Below are 15,163 nucleotides of genomic sequence, written 5' to 3'. Positions count from 1 at the left end.
TCAGCATGGATATAGAATGAAGAAGGTAGATGATGGGAGTAATCTAGATTTAGGGACAGGTAAGACATGAGATAAAAAGAGACAATGGAACCAGAGTATAATTGAATTGTTTAACTGGCCAAGGGCAAGATAGGGAAGAGAGAAAAAAGAAAACAGAGTAGGAAATAATGACTTAGAAAAACTAGAAGGGATGGAGAGACTAAAATTTCAGAATTTTCGTTCATAGACAAAGAAATATGGATAGATGGTAGGACATGGACAGATATGTCATTTGGATGAGGAAACAGACACATGGGGAAAAAAAAGACCAGGACACTGACATAAAAGGACAGAACAGGGAAAGGAATAGGTATTTAGGACTACCAACCTTATGGGAATAATATACTTGGGACTCAAATGGGAAAAAGGACAGGAAGAAATATGGGGATGCATAAAGAGGTCAAGTCATTGATGGATATTATCATCCCCCATTCACCTTGTCCTATATCATATATGTACATAGTTGTTTACTTGTTTCTGGTTTTAGAATGTGAACTCCTTGAGGCCAGAAAGTATGAGTATTTGAAATCTTACCAACATATAATTTGAAGTCCTCAAGAATAAGGACAGAAGTTGAAGTAGAAAGAAAATTGCCAGTGAAGTATTGAACTCCATGAGATGAGGGAGAACTTGGAAATATAGCAAGTAGACGATTTTCACTAGGACTTGGCTATATCTTAGTACAGTGAACTTCAAAATTCCTTGTTACCATCTCTAAAATTCTTAAATTCCTCCTTTCCCAATGTATGGGAAATATGAGAAAAAGTATACCAAGTCCAGTTGAGGATCTCTAGGGATGCATTGTTTTCTAGACAGAACCTGATTTCTATGACTACAAGATAGAAGGAACATGAGAGAAAAAAAATCTAAGGTAAAAAGAAGGTTGCTAATGATAGAATGGAGGCGCCAAAGGACATGATGCAAGTATAGCATTTGAGGAACAGGAGTAAGAGTGATGGGTATCAAAGATCTGAAGGATGGCATAGGTTTGCCAAGAAAAAGGGTTTCTCCCTAGACTGCCAATCACCCTTGGCATTAAACAACAGTTCCTTTGCCACTCCTCAAAGGTGGATACATAGGACCATTTGATCCTATCTTGGGTTGAATAGAACCTTTAAGGTTCTATGATGGTAGAAAGAATTGTCAATTAAATTCTCCTTTAAACACTAGGAAAGAAAAGATCTGAGGCCTTGTATTAGATATCCTATTCCGAGATAAGATCTTGATGGTAAGAAATACATCTTTTATCTGAAGTTCCCTCTGGTTCTAGGCAGAGTCATGGAAGTGAGGACCTGATATATAAAGCTCTGATCCTGAGTTCCATATGACAAAAGCAACTTTGTCCTGATCCTAACACAGTAGAAAGGAATGGGGAATTGTCATCCTGTTATAGTGAGCCATGAGAGCAGAGTAGACTTTAAGACATTGGCTGGGGGACAACTAGATAAAGTTATTCAAAAAAGACATAAGATTCTCTCTACTAATGATGGACAACACAAGCTGTGGCAATTCATAATCACAAGCAATTAGTAACTATTAATTCTGCACAAACAAATATATATCTCTCTAAGATCATCCTAGTTTTCCTTTTGTCCCTTCATTTCCCAATTCTCTTCTACATTTGTAGATTTTCCTTTTAAAACTAACGACTACTTAAATTGCTTTGATCTTATATTAATCTATAATATTGCTGAGACAAGCTGCCTTCAACCAAGGATCATTTCTCTCATGTGTCTTCTTTTCCAAAGATCATCTCCATATATCTGATTAAAGGCTGGCTGGACCAATTTTCTTAGGGTTTTAATGACTGAAAGAAAAACTTTAGGTTGATTTTTTTTTAAAGATGAAAGCATGTTATTTTTTTCCTCTTCATGACACCTAGGGATGTTCTAAATATGGAATATAACCTTGTCTTCAAAGGAAATCACCTATTCTTGTGTTATTATATCAAAATCAAAGACCTTAAGTTACATTATATCTTCTTTCCTTTTCTTTCAGTTATATGAAATAAGCTCATTCAATAAAGACTGATATACCCAATTCAATAGAATAGTATCAAGAGTTGTCAATTTAGCAATAATAGTGTATTGGCATCAGTTTACTTAATTTCCTAAAAGAGTGATGTTGGGAGGAAGGGGAAGGAGTTAAGAGAAGAAAGGGGGAAAGATTCACAGATTGCCAGTTCATTTTAGTGAATTCCAGAAATACTCCCAGGTAAAGTTCAAAAAGAATTGAAAAGTATCTACTATGTTGGATGTATTAACTGGAGTTTGGAGTCAGAGGCCAAAAAATGGAAATAATCTCCATTGTCAAAGTGTCTGTACTCTATATAGGGAAGGGGGTTAAACAGTGAAACATTTACCCAGGCTAAATATAAAGTATTTTGAAAGTAAACATGAAATAGGGGGTGGGAGGCCAAAAGATTGGAAAAGGTCTTCTGTAGGAAGTAGGACTTGAGCAAAGCCTCTAAAGGAACTATGGAATTCAAGAAGTAGAGGTGAGAAAAGGAGCATACTAGATGTGGGGATTTCCTGGACAAAGATAGAGAAAAAAAGACAGGGAAGGTGGAAAGGAGAGAACTATCAAATACATTAGTTTGATTCTGTGTATTTGAGGGGAGTAGTATGTAATCATCCAAAAAGTATATTTGCTGTCAAATAGTAAAGGATTTTAAATTTCAAACAAAAGAGTTTTCATTTGAATTGAATTTGAATCAAAGAAAGACACTAAACTTTCCAAATCTGTTAAGTAATACAGATATCAACATCTAAAATATTATGAACAATTACAATCGTCTGTTTTTTCATTTCCCTAAATAACTATTAATAGTTAAAATTATAAACAGGAAAAATAAGTAGTCTTTTCATTCTTCCAAATACAAACTGAGATTTTGTGTGTGTGTGTTTGTTTGGTAGTGGTGATGGGAATAAATTATAACATAAGTCTGTAAAGTCAGTGTGTCACCACTAAAAAATAGAACTTTTGATTCCTATATTTTTCAGAAGTACAGTATTAAATTGATTAAATGCATGCATTCCTAACATAGCAATTGGTCTATATGTATTTCTTAATTATAAAAGTATTATCATCATCATTATGGTGGGGGGGAAAGGGGAAAGATCATGTAAATAGAATCACTTTCTATTTATCCATGGCATTAGGGGAAGAAATCATCCAAAGAATTTTTTCCTTTAGTTAAACAAGTCAAAAAGCATCCTGCTTCATCCTTGCTGCGGCTGTGCATTCAGAATCTGCTTACTTCATCAGGGATGACTGAGTTGATTGATAATTTTAAATATTCTAATACAGTCTAAAAATTAGACTGATATGTAATTCTATCTTTAAGTGCTTTCAGTGAAGTCATTTGGTTTACTAAGCTTTTTTTCAAAATCATAGCTTTCTCACTTAAAAAAAAAGAAACCATAAGTTGAAAATACAGTGATTCTTTAAAACAAAACAAAACAAAACAAAAAAAGCTTAGATGTCAATAAATCAAGGCAATTATTTCTTTTTTCTTTTCCATGAACTAACAAAAAAATTCATATGCAGGTGTAGCAATATGAAAACTTATCTAATAAATGTCCCCTAAAATGTTAATTTTTTAAAAGTTTGTAATAATTTAGAGTTTTTTTTTTTTTTTTTTTTTTTAAAGCAAGATCCAGTAAATAAACTTGTGATCTATACTTTGGAACTTTATTCTCAGTCTGGTTGCCTTCCTGATTACTAAGTCTTTCTAAATTAGAGCAAGCAATTTCTCTTTGTTTTACCTAATATTTGAAAATGGCAAAAAATCCCCTGGGTCACTGAAAATTATCCTTTCATTCCAGCCGCCTGTTTCAAGTCAGTCAAAACATTCCAGACTTCAAAAGAAGTCTTCGCCTGCTTGGGCCGTTTTGGTGTCCCTCTATGGCTGGCCGAGGAGGGATTGGTTATTTGGATAAATTAATTTGTGGAGCCTGCTGGCCTTCTCTAGGACCTCAATGTCTGACTGCAAATTAGTTCTACTCAACATGAAGAAATCCCTGGACAGACTAGAAGAAATAAATGGTGATAAAATCTAATACTACAATGTTTGTAATGTGATTTTATTCTGCTATGGAGCTTGTAAGCAGAGTTAATGCTGAATTAAATTTTTTTAATTTAAAAAAAAGGCCATGAAAGCAGAAAATCAGATCAGTATCCAAGTCACAGCAGAGAAGGCTAAAAGCCAAATTCAGAGTAAGACTTCCAGCAGGAATCTTTTATAAGAACAAACAAAAACGCCCCGGTTTTCAACAAAATCAGCTAGATATTTACATTTCGGATACATCTCCCTTCCCTCCTCCTCCTCTCCCCCCCCCCCCCCCCCCCTTCCCTCTTAGAACAGGAAGTCACACAGTTGAATTCAGCTAGAGCTGAGGCTGTGAATAAACTGCTAGGCAGTCCTTTAAGGCCTGGCTGAACAAGTGCCTAAGGATTGCTTATCCTTAAGGAAGAAAAGTCTCTGAGCCAAAACTAACAAACATGGCTTCTCAAGCGGAACAATGGTCCAGAAAACTCAGCAAAAAGGAAAATAAACTTCATTGGCAGTTTGTTTTTGACTGTTAAGAGCCCAGCTACAACTCTATCAAGATTTTTAAGAAGGTAAGAGATTTCACACATACTGCATTCCCACAGCTGCTTGAAAGTTTATAGTGGAAATGTATCATCTTGTCTGGCCATGCTTAATCCACTTTAGGAGATACTTGTATCTTTTCTTTCTAAAGTAAACAGTGCCACACCTTTGTAAAGAGATAAAGAATTCACCTTTCCCTCTAGGCTGGAGTTCAATTTAAGTGACTAGGTCCTATTCAACAATTATTGCCTTTTGTCATCAAAGATTTGGAAAAGGCTGAGATGATGATAGAAATGAAGTAAAGCTTTTGTCTGACTCAGAAATTTTCAAAACAAGGGAACTAAAATGTAATTCTTTGTGTGTCCTTTCTTTTAAACAAAATTGACTCAAGACAGCATTAAAAAAATTAAAAGATTTAGAATTCTCATACCATACTCTATTTTTAGTGAAAACATTCTATCTTGAATGCTAAAGTTTACATTAAGTTCACATTAGAATTTAAATGAATTTCAATTGAACTCAGCAAACATTAAGCAACTACCATGTGCAAAGCAATGTCTGTTGTTACTATTAGACTGCATACATTACTCCCCTGTGATTTTTAAATAATTTATATAAGCATTTCCCCTCCCTCAGTTAAATTAGTGCAGTTTGATATTGGATTAAATGAAAAAATAAATTCAAAAGGCATATTATAAAATAAACATAAGGCAAGAAAAAATAGATTGGCAAACCAATAAACTTGGAGAGAATATGGATGAACCACAAAAAAGATTGAGCAAAATTCACCCTCAAACAGGTTCTTATCCTTCACTATGTAATCTGATATGTTCCAAATTTGTCCTCAGTATCACTAGTAGAACTCAATGGCATGGAACTATGCCTAATGAGATTATTATATTTATGGGAGTAATTCTAATTTAACAACTGGAAATGCTTTTTGCCTCCTAGGACTAGATGGAAAATGAGTCATGTCTGTAGATCAACAAAGCTGTAGCGTTAAAAGAAACATTCTGTCCCAATAACTTCAACCTAAGGATTGCCCTTGAAATTTTAAAATACAGTGGTACTGGAAAACCATTGATCTAGAAATAAGGACAAGTTTTTGTGACTTCTTATAAAATTCTCACTAGTTGGAGGGAGGATATTTGTATTTGGTATTTGGAGAAACCATTTTAAATAAGATCTCAAAAATTTATGATTAAGATCTAGTCCCTGAAAGGACTAGGGACTTTATCTTTTAGTGAAGAACATTATGAGTTTGGAGATTCTACACGGTATATCTTTTATTAAAGCAATAGCAACAGTAGCATCCTATAAACCTAACCAAGCACATATTACTTATTAATTTCCTAGTAAGCGAAAATATTGTAGCATCTGCTTTATGTTGCTATTCATGTAGTGCTTTATAGTTTCCAAAGATTTTTCACATACAAAAGAAAATCATGGATAGTTTTTTTTTTTTTAAATATAACTTTTTATTGACAGAACCCATGGATAGTTAATATAGATAGTTAGATGTTATAATGGATACAGTATTAAACCTGGAGTCAGCAAGATCTGAATTCAAAACTGGTCTCAGACACTTGCAAACTTTGTGATCTAGGGTAAGTCATTTAACCCTGTCTGTTTCAGGTTCTTCATCTGTAAAAGGAACTACAGAAGGAAATAGTAAACCACTCCAATATCTTTGCCAAAAATGAATAAATAAAATAAAATTGGGTCACAAAGACTCAGACAAGATTGAAATATATCAACAACAATAAGTATGATTAGCCTCATTTTAATATTGAAGAAATCGAGGCCCAGAGAGTATATCTGATATAGGAGAGGATCAGGTCTTTGGGCTCCAAATTCCAGAGCTCTTTCTACTACTTCACACCATCTTTTAAATCATCAATAATGAACCTAGTAATTATAAATCTAGAAATACAATACTTTGTAGTTTGAAATTTAAATTCACACACACACACACAGATACACAGACACTCAAAACACAAAATGTTTTCCCTTAATGAGGACTTCAGAGGTTTTCATGATGAAAGATAGGCTCATTAAAGAAGCAAGTCAGTCAGTCAGTCAGTCAGTCAACAAGCACTGCTTAAGTACCTTCTGTGTCTCAGACAATCCATTAAAAGAAAATGACATATTCTATGTGCCTTGCCAAATGTTATTCTACAGAATTTGCAAAAAAAAAAAAAAAAAAAAAAAGCCTTAAAGAGGGAGTCTTTACATCAAAAGTAAACAACATAAACTAAAGCAAAAACCTACTTGATTTGAGTAATAAAAAGGCTATAATTATAAAAATGCTTACATATGTTATTTGTAATTTACATTTATTTATACTCCTATGGATTAGCATATTGTTTACTGTGCTCTTTAAAACTAGAAAAAAAGAATTTCATAACTAAAAGTTAGCTCATAAAATGAGATTTAAAATTTATTCAATAAAAAATTTCCAAAGTATTCTTTATGGTAGTCATTGAGAAATGTTGATATTACCTAAAGGAAAAAAAAAAACATACAATACAGTAATAACATATAATATAATATTTGAATAGTGCTTTAAAGTTTGCCAAATATTTTATAAATATTTTATCCTCATAATAATCCTAGGTGATAGGTTTGTCCCATATCACATATCTGAAGACCAAATTGAACTCAGGTCTTCTGGATCCAGGTTCATTACTCTATATATTTCACTCACCTAACTACTTCCATATTTTTAGAAACATGTTCATATTATCTAACTAAATACCTACATATAGGAAAAGAGAAACCACTGCTTTCAGCAAAAAATTTCAGTGTAGACATCAAAGTGCTATGTGCAGGATTTCAACTACATGAAAAAGTCCTGCCAGTGAAAGTTTCTATGAAGTTTAGTCTTTGAATAATCATGCAAGACAATCATCATGAAGAAACATCATCCAAGAAATGTAGAACCTGACTGTTACATTGTATGAGTGAAGGAAGGTCAAACAGTGGATAGCTTGCGTGAATTATTAGCATCCATATAATGTCAAAAAATGAGAATATAAAGAAAAGCTACCCAAGAAGAGAAAGTATGAATAAATTCAAATATGCCCAAATCAGTGAGATCATGCTTACATATTTAGACATTTGTTGGCTTTAAAGTACTAATAAAAAGCAGAGGCAGCATGGGATACATATAACAAGGTCAAGAAGACCTGAGTTCACATCCTTTCTCTAGCAAATTATTTATCTGACATTGGATAAATTACTTAGGTTGTCTGTGCTCTCACAAATTAAAGAATTGTTTCTGATCTGTATTGGTAAAGGGAATTTCCTTACTGGAAGTTACCCATAGTGGTGAAATCACATGTTTGATACAAAAAAAGAAAAGAAAAGAAAAGAAAAACAAAAGTGGTATTGTCAGAGTATAATAGAAAAACATGAATTCGATTAGCCTGTATGTGATGGACTACATAAGTCTAAGAACATGGCAAGTTCTTAGTGAAACTATGCTAAGGAGCAAAAATAAATGAAAAATTTGAATTCTAGCACATTTTAAAGAAACACAATTGCATTACATATTACATTCAATTATATATTTTATATTAACATATTAGATATGCTAATGACAAGTTACTAAGACGTTCTTAAGTGACATTTTTCAATGAATGATTTGTCACATAAAATTGTTACTCTGTATAAGTTGTTAAAATTACCTTCACATAGTTTACTTAGAAAGTCCTTTTTTTCACAATTGATGGTATAGATATAATATCTAATTCACTCTCTGGCCATATGATTACAAAGTCTCAATAAAAGTGGTCCAAATGAAGTTTTGCTATAATGATGAAAAAATTAATAATTAATAATAGTCGATATTATTTTAAGATTTGCAAAGCACTTTATAAACTATATTTCATTTTATCTTCATAAAAGCTCTGTAAAGAGGCATTTTTGTTTTAATCATTTTGATGTTTCTATAAATATACTATAGCCTTTATACATTTTTACACTATCTCTAACCTTCCTAATCCTGGAAAATAAGAAAAGCACTAAGCTAGAGCTGTATTCCCTGTCTCTATTTCCGTGTGTGAAATCACAGGTCTGAGACCTTTGTGTGTATGTGTGTAGGGGTGTGTGTGTGTGTGTGTGTGTGTGTGTGTGTGTGTCTGTCTGTCTGTGTCTTCAAAAGGTAAATGAGTCCATGGGACTGGGGTGGACAAAAGTATCAAAACTGGAATGTAGTGATGATTGCTCTGTGTTTACAAAACCTCTGCCCCATGCAATCCCACACATCTGAATTTACACACCACTCAAAACAGAAGAATGGAGTTTGATGATTTGATACTAGATTCAGTTGTGAGACAGAGAGTTAACTTAACTTCTATGACCCCTAGTTCCTCCTTGCTTCCTTCCTTTTAGTATAATCTTTATTAAATAAAAACAAAAACATAGAGTGAAGCCCTGCATGGTTTTTGTTGAAAAATAGACACGTACATGATTCATTGTTCCAGCAAGGGAACATGAAAAGTAGCATTACTATTGTTATAGTATATATACTAAATGACAAATAAAGAAAATTTTTTTAATTAATCATGCCTTTTACATGGTATGAAATTGTATGAGATAACAGCGATAACTCATATAATGACACATCTAATTCTGAGCAACATAAAGACTGAGCTTTTTAGTGTTAAACATTGTAGTGGTGTTAACCCTAAGAAGGGTTTCAATAAAAGCCTTTTGATCAATAACTCAACAATATGCATTTATTAAACACCTACTGTGCTAGGGAAACAAAAAAAAATAAAGGCAGAAACAATCCCTGCTTTCAAGGAGATCAAAATCTAATGAGGGAGACAACCCATAAACTACGGTGCACAACAAATTAGATACAGGATAAATTGAAGATAATCATCAAGAGGAGACACTCAAATTAAGGAAAACTGGGAAAACTTCTTGCAGAAAGTAAGATTTTAGACTTGAACTGGGAAAACTTCTTGCAGAAAGTAAGATTTTAGACTTGAAGGAAGCCAGAAAATGCAGAGATAGAAATAAGGAAGGAAAACATTCTAAACATGAGATCAGTCAATGAAATGGGATTAGCAAAAGTTGGGAGGAGTCTCCTTTTTTAAGAATAATAAGGAGACGATGAACATTTGCTCATGGAGTATGTAAATGAGGAGGAAGGTTTAAGAAGACTAGAGAGTTAGAAAAGGAAGAAATAGAAGAAAACAAGCATTTATTGAGATATGCTAAGCATATTACAAATATTATCTGATTTGATCCTCATAACAACTCTGTCAAGTAGATGCTATTAGGAACAAAACTTTCCATATCCTAACTCTAATTTACCGTGCCAGCTTTGTTGCAAATTAATCTGAATCATGTCCTGCATAGTCCAGAGAACTGGTAGCTTATTATTAGGTTAAATTATAGGTAGTATATTAAAGAAAGCATCAAGCATCAGGATGGACAATACATTTTGGAAAGATTGCTATGAAATGATAATTTACAGATTACACTTAAAATCTTTTCATCCTTACAATAATTAGATTAGACCAAATTATGACAAGTGTCTTTCATCAGTACAATTCTGTAATTTTAAGATTCAATTCTTTGGAAAATAATTCCTCAGTGATTACTTGGTAATTCTGGATAAACAGATGTAATTATAATTTGGAATTTCTAATTACTTTTCCTCATTTTTATGTCAGGTCTAAAGAAAAAAAAAGTCATGTCAAGCCAATATTAGGACTCACATCTTCTAATTTCTAGGTCAGTATCTTTTCTATTACATTGCACTCAGCAACCCCAAGTTATTGCATAAATCTATGTAATGACTTTTGCTTTATGGGATTAATTCTTTTTTATTATTATTATAGCTTTTTATTGACAGAACATATGCATGGGTAATTTTTCAACATTGACCCTTGCAAACACTTCTGTTCCAACTTTTCCCATCCTTCCCTCCACCTCCTCCTCTAGATGGCAGACAGTTCCACACGTATTAAACATGTTAAAGTATATCTTAAATATAATATATGTGTACATATTTATACAGTTCTCTTGTTGCACAAGAAAAATAGGATTTAGAAAGGTAAAATTAACCTGGGAAGAAAAACAAAAATGCAAGCAATTCACATTCATTTCCCAGTGCTCTTTTGCTAGGTGTAGCTGGTTCTGCTCATCACTGATCAATTGGAACTGAAATGGATCCTCTCATTGCTGAAGATAGCCACTTCCATCAGAATTGGGAATCAATTCTTTTAGTAAGAAAATATATTGCCTTAAAAAACTTTGATTATAATGAAGATAATTTCACCTTTAGAATCTCTAGGTATAAGTACAGGATACACATATACTTAACAGAATGAGTTTCTGGCAACAAGTAATGTCTCTACAAAAGCTGCTGATAGCCTTGAAAATCCTTTATTACTTAGGAGATATTTAGAAGAGCATTTAGAATACTGAAATGTAGACTGATTAACAAAAAGATTAGAATATGATATTCCTAAAATGTTCAATCAATTAGCTAGTTTCTCATTTAGACATTGTCCCTTTATAAATGTCTTGGGAGCCCTTGTTTCCTGATGTAAGTTATTCTTCCAACTTTCTATGAAATATTATGTGCACTATGCCATCTAACTAAACAATTTACTGTGCTGCAGTGGAAAAACTATGTGGAGATGGAAGCTTTGGGTTCAAATTTCCCTTTGTCACTACTATATTCAGCAAGATACTTTAGCTCTTACTTTTCTCATCTACAACAACAAAGGCTTGAACTAGATATCCTTTGATATCACTTCCAGATAGATTTAAATCTATCATTCTATGATCAGCTGTTTTTGGTTTGTATGTGTGTGTATGCACATGCTTGTGCACTTGCTAATTTAAACTTGTTGATTCTTATCATATCTCATCAATTCCCTTTTTGAGACATTTATTTCAAACTTTTTTTCAATTAATCTTTAATAAATATCTTAAACTTTAAGTTGACAGTAAGTAAGTAATAAAATGTTTACTATGATTTTATATATCTGAACTCAGCAGGGTAATAACATGCAAAAATAATGCTTTACTATTGTTTTGCTGTATATTGCTTCAGTGTTGGCATCAGTTTCAGAAAAGCATTTGTAATCTTCTTTAGAGACATGAACTAAATACATACCAAACAATCTTTTTCATTTGCTTTCCTTAATGACTCAAACTGTTCATATACTTTAAATAATGTACTTTAATAAATATACTTTAAAATCAAGGGCAGAGCTTATTTTTGTTTTCCCCCTGCACATTTCACAGAAATGTATTGATAATATATTGTATCTATAATGAAAAATTAGTCATTTCTAATTTATATTTATTTTTTCAGATTCCTGAATATGGTGGATATATTCCTAATTTTGACATCAGTCTCTGCTAACTAGACAAGCAGAAAAATTGGACCATTCTGTTTAAACTTAAAGCAAAATATCCTTAAGGTGTCACACAAAAAAAGTTCTCAAGAGACTGATAAAGAAGAGTTATTTTCATCTCAAAATGAGAAAGCATGGAAGAATGACTATTTATAACAGATTTGCTATCAATATGACTTGCCCCTTTCTTTTTCTAATTGTTTATGTAGCTTGTCTTTCTATAGTTTAGAGAATTCATGGAATAATCACCATTTCTTTGCCTGGTTTCTTTGCCAATAATCATTGATAAAGGCATCTAAGGGTGTTTACACTGGCCCTAGGAGAATAAAATACCTACTCTGATATATTTTTAGTTTAATATTTTTCCCAATGTACTCATCTTAAAATAAAAATAAAATGATTTTACTTCTGCCTTTTGCCTCTTGTTATAATCAATCTGTAGATCAACTAATCAATATATCAATGAGTATTTTATTGTTAATAATAAATATTGTTAAATATTTATTATATGCCAGATGTCATGCCAATCATTGGTGATTCCTCTTCTCTCTCAATGGAGGGCTAGAAGATAAAGTGCTAAATTCTTCCCAAAATTTTCTTTTAAGGAGGGCTGGAGTCTAGACATCCAGAAAATTCTGCATTAGTAGCTTCTTTTAGTTTGAACCTTGCAGAACATGATACCTTTATGTCAGGTACTCTTTTACCTTCTCCATACTTTCCAGCTTCCTTTTGTGTATTGTTTTCTACCATTAGATTATAAGCTCCTTGAGGGCAAGTGAAGAAATATATGATAAATCTAGAAAGGTGGTTTGGATCTAGTTTGATAAGTGCTTTAAATACCCTACAAAGAAGTTTGTATTTGATCTTAGACTTAGTGGCAAACTTTCTAATAAATCTAATTCCTCTTACAGGTGACAGTTCTCTAAATGCTCAAAGAAAACTATCAAGGGCATCTTAAATCTTTCTTCTTCAGACTAAATATTCTGAATTCCTTTAATCCTCATATATCATGAACTTGAGACTCATGAGCCTTGCTGCTTTTCTTTGAATTCTTTATTAATTCATCTTATGAAGCCTCCTAAAATATGGTTTCCAGAATGGAACACAACACTACAGATATAGACTGAGTAGAGCTGAGTGTAATCAACCTATTGTTTTTCTAATCCTAATCTTTTTTTAATTATAGCTTTTTATTTACAAAATATATGCATGGGTTAATTTTTCAACACTGACCCTTGCAAAACCTTGTGTTCCAAATTTTCCCCTCCTTTCCTCCACACCCACCCCAAGGTGGCAGATATTCCAATACATGTTAAAATATATGTTAAATCCAATATATGTATACATATGCATAGTTATCTTGCTGCACAAGAAAAATCGGATCTAGAAAGAAAAAAAAATAGACCTGAGAAGGAAAACAAAAGTGCAAGCAAACAACAGAAAGAGTGAAAATGCTATGTTGTGGTCCACATTCAGTTCCCACAGTACTTTCCCTGGGTGTAAATGGCTCTCTTCATTGCTCAACATTTGGAACTGGTCTGTATCAATTCATTGTTGAAGAGAGCCACATCAGAATTGATCATTGTAGAGTCTTGTTGTTGCCATGTACAATGATCTCCTAGTTCTGCTCACTTCACTTTGCATCAGTTCATATAAATCTCTCCAGGTCTCTCTGAAATCATCCTGTTGGTCATTTCTTACAGAACAATAATATTCCATAACATTCATATGCCATAATTTATTTAGCCATTCTCCAATTGATGGGCATCCATTCAGATTTCAGTTTTTTTGCCACTACAAAAAGGGCTGCCACAAACATATTTGCACATGTGGGTCTTCCTTTAGGATATAAGCCCAGGAGTAACACTGTTGGGTCAAAGGATATGCACAGTTTGATAACTTTTTGAGCATAGTTCCAAATTGCTCTCCAGAATGGTCCTATGCCCCTCTTAATTTATCCAAGATTGAATTTGTTTTTTTTTGGTGATCAAATCATCGCAATTTATGTCAAGTTTTCAGGCTATTAAAAGCTCTAGACAGTTTTTTGACAAACCGCTCTATAGATTCAATTCCCTCATCTTGTCAAGGATTAGACTTGGAGCTGGGAAGACCTAAATTCAAATCTGATCTCAGACACTTACTATCTGTAACTCTAGGTGCTTAAGCAGACGTCTCTAAACCTGTTTTCTAATATGTTAAATGGATATAATAATGATTATAAAGACCAAATAAAATAATAATATATGTTCAGAACTCTACAAACTTTAAAGCACTATATAGATGTTATTATTTCTACTATTGCTATTACTACTATTGCTACTGCTGCTGCTACTACTACTATTAATGCTTCTGCTACTGCTACTATTACGACTACCACTACTGCTATTTTACACCAAATTGATTTTTGAAGTCTCATACAAGATTTTAAATATATTCCCATTTAATCCAATCCTTTTAAATTTGGATCAATAGTCTAGCCTTTTAGCATCTTTTTGGAGCCTCCTCCTTTCTCCCCTCCTCCTCTGCCCCAATCCAGTTTATCATCAAAGATTCTTACAATAAATTAGTTTGGCAGTAAAAGATTATATAAAGATTTCCTTTTCCCTGAATAAAATTACCATTCAGATCTTATTGGTTTCCCAAAAATGCTAGGGAACTATAATTTAACATTTATAAAGTGTCTATTTGGGTTGACTGGTAGAATTATTATATTTCTTACCCAAATCAGAGACTTTGAGGTGAGAAGAGGACATCATGAAATCTCACTGCCTCATTTCCTAATCTAATGTTTGAAGTTCCTCAACCCAAACTTTGAAGCTTCTTGTCACACAAACTTCCATCTATGGAGCAAATATGGAGACTTGAGGATTTGATGATGAGCCAAAGGAAACTTTCCAACCAAGCCAACATAAGAATACTGATAATGGAAGAATGTTCAGAAAACTTTTTTTTTTTTGATCGTCTATGTCCTGGAATTTTCTCCTGATGTCTTCTTATTGCCTACTAATTTGTGTAAGGGGGTAATAAAAGTGCTAGCCTCTAACTATTAGCAGGAATAAATATAATGATATGCTTCAGAAAGCAAAGACATTTCATTATCATAAGGCCTTAGAAAGGAATGAGAGGAATTAAAAGAAGTAAG

The 15,163-nt window shown here is 32.8% G+C and overlaps 1 long non-coding RNA gene across 1 annotated transcript; it reads left to right on the top strand.

The window, feature by feature from the left end:
- The first annotated feature begins 4,466 nt into the window (after positions 1-4,466).
- On the top strand, positions 4,467-12,432 carry LOC127543778 (uncharacterized). Its single transcript, XR_007949300.1, has 3 exons — positions 4,467-4,662; positions 10,324-10,384; positions 11,979-12,432. It is a non-coding gene; the product is annotated as an uncharacterized LOC127543778 (long non-coding RNA).
- Positions 12,433-15,163: the final 2,731 nt, after the last annotated feature.

This window comes from Antechinus flavipes, chromosome 1 (genome assembly GCF_016432865.1).
Source record: "Antechinus flavipes isolate AdamAnt ecotype Samford, QLD, Australia chromosome 1, AdamAnt_v2, whole genome shotgun sequence".
In the NCBI taxonomy this organism is placed as follows: domain Eukaryota; kingdom Metazoa; phylum Chordata; class Mammalia; order Dasyuromorphia; family Dasyuridae; genus Antechinus; species Antechinus flavipes.
This window is presented reverse-complemented; position numbering and strand designations above follow the sequence as displayed.